Source organism: Gavialis gangeticus, unplaced genomic scaffold (genome assembly GCF_001723915.1).
Source record: "Gavialis gangeticus isolate Ggan-Ray unplaced genomic scaffold, GavGan_comp1, whole genome shotgun sequence".
In the NCBI taxonomy this organism is placed as follows: Eukaryota; Metazoa; Chordata; order Crocodylia; family Gavialidae; genus Gavialis; species Gavialis gangeticus.
In genome coordinates this window covers 6513875-6519494 of record NW_017728964.1, presented here as the reverse complement: position 1 = coordinate 6519494, position 5620 = coordinate 6513875, and the positions used below count along the sequence as shown (strand labels likewise).

Genomic DNA, 5620 nt, shown 5'->3' with positions numbered 1-5620 from the left:
CTGATTTTTTGGAGACTAGACCTGAATGTTTCCCTGATTTTTACAGCGTGAGCACATACATCCCCTCACACAAAAGGAAAACAGAATTATTTTTTGCAGGCTCCAAACATGGACTAGTGTTTCTAATGTTTTTTGCCATTTTAAATTGAAATAAATGTGTTAGAAGTATAAGCTAAACAGTTATTAAGCACCGATCAGAAAAAGGGTTTTGGTGAGTGAACTTTTTTGTTTCACTTTTAGCAAAAGTTTGATGACAATTGTTAGAGCCAATTTTTCTTTAAAAAATGTTGTCCGTCACATGTATGCAACCCTAAACCTTACTCTCACAAATATGTCTTTAAAATAATGTGAGAATAGGGTCTGTTAAGATCTTAAGTGGTGTGGGTAACTAATTTTCCTCTTGATCCTCACTGCATGCATATATTTTATCAGCATGTAGCTAGAAGTAGAAGATATAAGTTACGTCGTGGGGGATGTTCCTAATGTGACATTTGTTAGGGCAAACAAAGACGCTATGGGGGGGGAAGGGAACTATGAGCAAAACTAAACTTTTCTCATTAAGATACTTCATAATTTTTCTTTTTTTGAACAAAAACTCAGTTCAAGAAAACTTTTAGTTTAGGTTTTTAGTCTAGGAAATAAAAACAAATGTAATGACTTAAAAATTTGAAACAAAACAGAACAAAGATTTATTTCACTGAAAAGTCAAAGTATTTCAAAGGAAGCAAACATTTGCTATTTCCTTTTGGGGAAAAAAAATCGTTTGAAAAAACTTTTTCAGTGGAAACTTTTCACTAGATATAAAACTTAATCATTTCCCTTTTGGAAACTGGCACATCTTCCATCATCTGGAAAACATTGGGTTTGGAATTAAAATAATAGCTAAGAACTCTTAAAAATTAAAATGGATTGTGTACTGGGGAAGGGTACTGCCATAGGTGATGTGGTGTGTCCTACCTGCAGTATGGTTTCAAGCATCATAAAGTATCTGAGCAGAGATTGCAGGCCCACAGTGCCTGAGGTTAATGAGGCACATCATTAGAAAATGACAGGTCTCTAATGTAAAGACTGTGTAAGTGTTGAATCCTAATTACAGTATTCTCTTGAGCATTTGTTTTAATCAATGCACGGACAGTCATATTAGGTTTGTTTGCTTTCTCTTTATGAATTAACATAAGATCCAGCCTTAATGAATGCCTATTAATTAAACAGTCCTATTGCAAACTGAGGCAAAATAAGCATGGAAGATATGACAAGTGAATGAACTCTTGAGGTTTGTGCTAGCAGTTTATACTCTGAATTAAACTGGTTAAAATGGTTTGGATCAAACAAAAATTAGAATGAACCCGCAGTTCAAACAAAACCTGTACACTTTTGTGGACTTCAAAATGTTCATGCATCTATTCTTCCTGGTTCTCTAACGAAGGTAGGAGGGTCACAATACTGTTTTTGTACCATCTACAGCCCAACTGGAAGTGGGAAAAACTGAAAATTTTCTACAACAAAGCATCCTTGAAAGGGTGCCAGCCTGATTTTTTAAGGGTTTTTATTTAAGTACCTTTTGTTCTATTTTGTCCATGCAAACGGTTGGGTTTGGAGGTTACAGGGGTGGGGACGGGGCAGCTTTTAAGGTGCAAAAATCATTGTCAAGAATGATGGTACCTTGAAATCTAACTACAGGGACACCCTGCTTCGACTTTCCGACATCAGGTTCGACTTTATGGCGCTTGATCCGATGCTACGCCATGGCAGTGAACAAGTTCTCTGCGTCTCCCATCTCCCTGGAGAACATCTGTCCAAATGTTCTTGGACACTTTCTTTAAGAAAACAGACAAGACTCCAGAAAAACCTGCAGACAAGACTCCTAAGAAGACTCCAGCCAAGAACCCTTCAAAAAGGCCAACCAAGAGCCTTTCAAAAAGTCCAGCAAAGTCACCTCAAAGAAGTCCTTCCAAATCAATATGATTGCTATTTACAATATAAATACATTAAGGTAGGTATATCATTCATCTATAATTGATTGAGTACAAAATTCTGGGTTATTTTTGGTGAAAATAGAGTATCGGGCCTTGGTTCAGGGACCAATCTCCCATTTATAACATTGTTTCTACAGGAAAATCGGTTCAGAGTTATGGCATTTCCAGTTAAGATGCGGTTTTCAGGAACCAATTGTGTCATAAGTCCGAGGACTGCCTGTATCAGAACTGCAAAGAAACTCTTCATCCACTACCAGTTTGTTGGGTGCTTTCTTACACAGAAATGGTCCTTCTGGTTTACTGGTTCATGGGGTTCCTGGTTTGCTGAGCACGACTAGAATTCAGTTTAACCAATGTAAATCAATAGACAAATAAAAACCAGTGGAACAATTATTCTGCATACTATATGTGGAGAGCACAAGGCTACTTCCCCAGGTAAAAACCATCGTTGTGCTCTACCTCCTGAATTGTGCTGTGTGTTCTCTCCCTATAGGTGAAGAGACATTGACCTGAATCATCTAAAATCCAGCCTCATAGGTTTAGGTAAGAGGAAGACTGTATTTGCAGATAAGGTACTAAGCAATCTGAACCTCATTCCTAGCTCTACCACAGGGCCACTCTGTGAACTTGGGCAAATCACTTAACCTCTCCATGTCCCAATTCCCCAACAGTACAATAAGGGTGGCAATATCCAGCCCCTCAACTTCCTCATATTTTGCCTGACCTTTCTATTTAGAGGGCAGCCCCTTGGTCATTGCTGACTGCAGCTATTGTGTGGTCCCTATCAGAATGGGTTTCTGAGCTTGGTCAGGTCACTACTGTAATTTAACTAATTGCAGAAGCTATTTAATATGAGTGGTGAGCCTGCTGAAAGTGCCCACATGAATGAATAGATTAAGGGACGTTCTTCTAAGAGGGTTCCAGGATAATACCATATTGGCAAGCACTGATTATCAATAGTAGTGCAGCACCCGGTTTCCATTGTCAATCTGAAATCCTAAAACCAATCTGTAACTAGTCTTGGCCAATGCACTTTTCAGGTTTCCTTTTGCTCTGTGCCAGAGCCACTCTCCATCTTCTTTTCAGCGTGTCCTTGGTGTAAACGGAGATGGCAAGGTGAATCCAAGCATTACCTCATGGACATCCTGTTGCTTCAGACCCCAGCATGTGTTTGGCTTGGCTAATGTTTCTCTCTGAAGATCGATGAGTGCCCCTCCTGTTTGTTTTTCTCTGAAGATAAAATTTAAAAAAACAAAACCCCGTCCCCCTCTCTTGAGATTAGATTCCAGGTCTGAGCAATCCAGCTGTGAAAAAGGACAGGTGTGGGGCACTAGGAAGAAAGGCGCTCCGACGGCAGCCCCTGCTACTCCCGCCGGCGTGTGTTATTCTTGCGAGAGATGAACTATCTCCATGAACATTGCAATTAGTGCGGCTTTTGTTACCAGCCCGGGTTGACAGGCCGTGAATGTTGCAAAGAATATGTAAGGGGAGGAACCCAAAGCAGGAATCAGTGAAGATATTCTTTGTGCATTTGTGTGAAGCATGGAGGAGGGGATACGGGCATGGGGAAGCGAGAAGAAAGGGTGACAGGGAGCTGCAGGGATCAAGTGAGAAGCTTGATAAAATGGCAGATATTTTTTTTCTGGTCCTCTGTGGCAGGCTACATTCCTGATTTGGCTACATGCTTGCTAGTCTTTAGTTGGATTCTCCTGTTTCCCACACTTAGGAGGCTTGCTCCTGGCCTGCCTATGTAAGATTTGCCTCCTCTGGAAGGGAGACGGGAATCCCTGCAGCTTTGGAATGTTCCTAAAAGGGCAAAGCAGAAAACCACCAAGACTGTGTAAACTAGCCGAACTGCAGCTAAGCAGCCAGCAACAGCAAAGACAACTGTGTGTGTGAATGTCCCATTAGTCAGTAATTCAAGCTTTCCTTAAACAGCATTAATCGCTCTGAACAGCCATGGCCACTAACACAACAGAGTCTGCGCCTGTCCATTAACAGGGAGAGAATCAGGTTTTAGCAGCACTGCATTAACTCATTGAATGAGCAGAGGCATTGCTTCCGAAGAACTTGATTTAGTGAGCAAGCCTAGGACAGTTGGGCTGGGCTAATAAGAGGTTTTTGGATTGCAGAGGGCTGGGTCATTTAGATAATCTGATATTTTGGACTGGAAGCCAGATCATCTCCTGAACAGGGTTGAGCTGTTCTGAAGTCAGTGATTCTGATTCTGAAGTCAGTGTTATCCCCGGGAACAAAACACAAGGCAGCTTTCATTGATTTTTAAACCTCCATTTCTCTCAGAGTTGTGGATTAGCTGGGTCAGCACCGATACCATTATCCAATGATACTGATTGTAAGTGGAACAAATGTTGTTCTGTGAAATCTTTTAGTGATCTAATTGCTGCTTTACACTTGTTACTTTCTATATCGCTGTTCTTTTCATACTACAGCAGAGGAATCTTGGCTAGTGCATCTCAAATATTATCACCACTACTGTAGAGATAATTTTAGAAAAATTAGAAAAACCTCCTATAAAGTTGCTGTAACCATGTATAGATGGAGAAACCCAAGAGCAGGCGGAGACAAACAGCAGAACTTTAGTTAACTTGGTAGAGTCAGTCGTAAACTCAGTTTTAAAATAACTTTAGTGTTATTTCCAGGATGTCTTAGCTATGGACAAGAGCACAGAGCAGTAGGCCTCTGTGAAGCAGCTAGTATTAGCTTCGTATTTGGATTCAGCCGATTCGGGGGACAATGATTCGATTTGGTGATGCGAATCACTGTCCCAAATTAATACAGCCAAATCTGATTTGGAAATTCGGCTGCTGCTGAATCAGCCAAATCTCCGAATCACACAGGCCCCATCCCCTGCCCAGTCTCCCAGCCCTGGCAATGGCTGCCCGCCTGCCCCAGCTCCCGGCACTTTGAAAAAAAAAGCCCCAGACTCACCGGCTGCTGCCAGGCAGGGGGGCAATTCCCACTGCTCCCCACTACCCTGTGCTGTGTGGGGGGCTCTGCCATGAGCTCCTTGACCCTGCCCACTCTCCCAGCACCTCCGCCCCATGGCTGCCCCACCTATCCCTGCTCCCTGCTCTTTAAAAATAACCAAACAAGGCCTCATTCACCGGCTGCTGCCAGGCAGGGGGACAATCCCCGCTGCCCCACGCTGTGTGGGGGGCTTTGCCATGATCTCCCAGAAACCCTGAGGCTGCTGCAGCCACCAGTGAATGTGGGTTTTTGTTTGTTTTTTTAAAGGGCTGGGAGCTGGGGCGGGTGGGGCAGCCATGGCGGGGGCTGAGAGAGTGGGTGAGGGATGGGCGGTCGTGGCAGAGTCCTCCATGCAGTGTGGGGCAGTGGGGGGCAGTGAGGATTGTGCCCCCCCCACCAGGCAGCACCCAGTGAGTGGAGGCTTTTTTTTTAAAGGGCCAGCAGCTGGGCAGCTATGAGGGGGGATGGGGCCTAGTAGGGGTCCCCCCATGGTCCTTTTCCACCTCCTCCAGCCCCTACTCCTCTGCCCACTACTTATCAGCATGGAGTCCAGGTCCAGCTCCCTGCAGTGGTGACCAGGGACTGCCCAAATCTCCAAAGCTCTCCAAATCTTTTCCAAATTGATTTGGACCTTTATATCGGTCTCCTGATTTGAT

The 5620-nt window shown here is 43.5% G+C and overlaps 1 long non-coding RNA gene across 1 annotated transcript in view; it reads right to left on the bottom strand.

Annotated features, from left to right (window-relative positions):
• Positions 1 to 92, bottom strand: part of LOC109286939 — a 5412-nt gene extending 5320 nt beyond the window's left edge. Inside the window, exon 1 of the long non-coding RNA XR_002094718.1 lies at positions 22 to 92. This is a non-coding gene — a long non-coding RNA (uncharacterized LOC109286939). The remainder of the gene's footprint in view (positions 1 to 21) is intronic.
• Between the last annotated feature and the right edge of the window lie 5528 nt (positions 93 to 5620).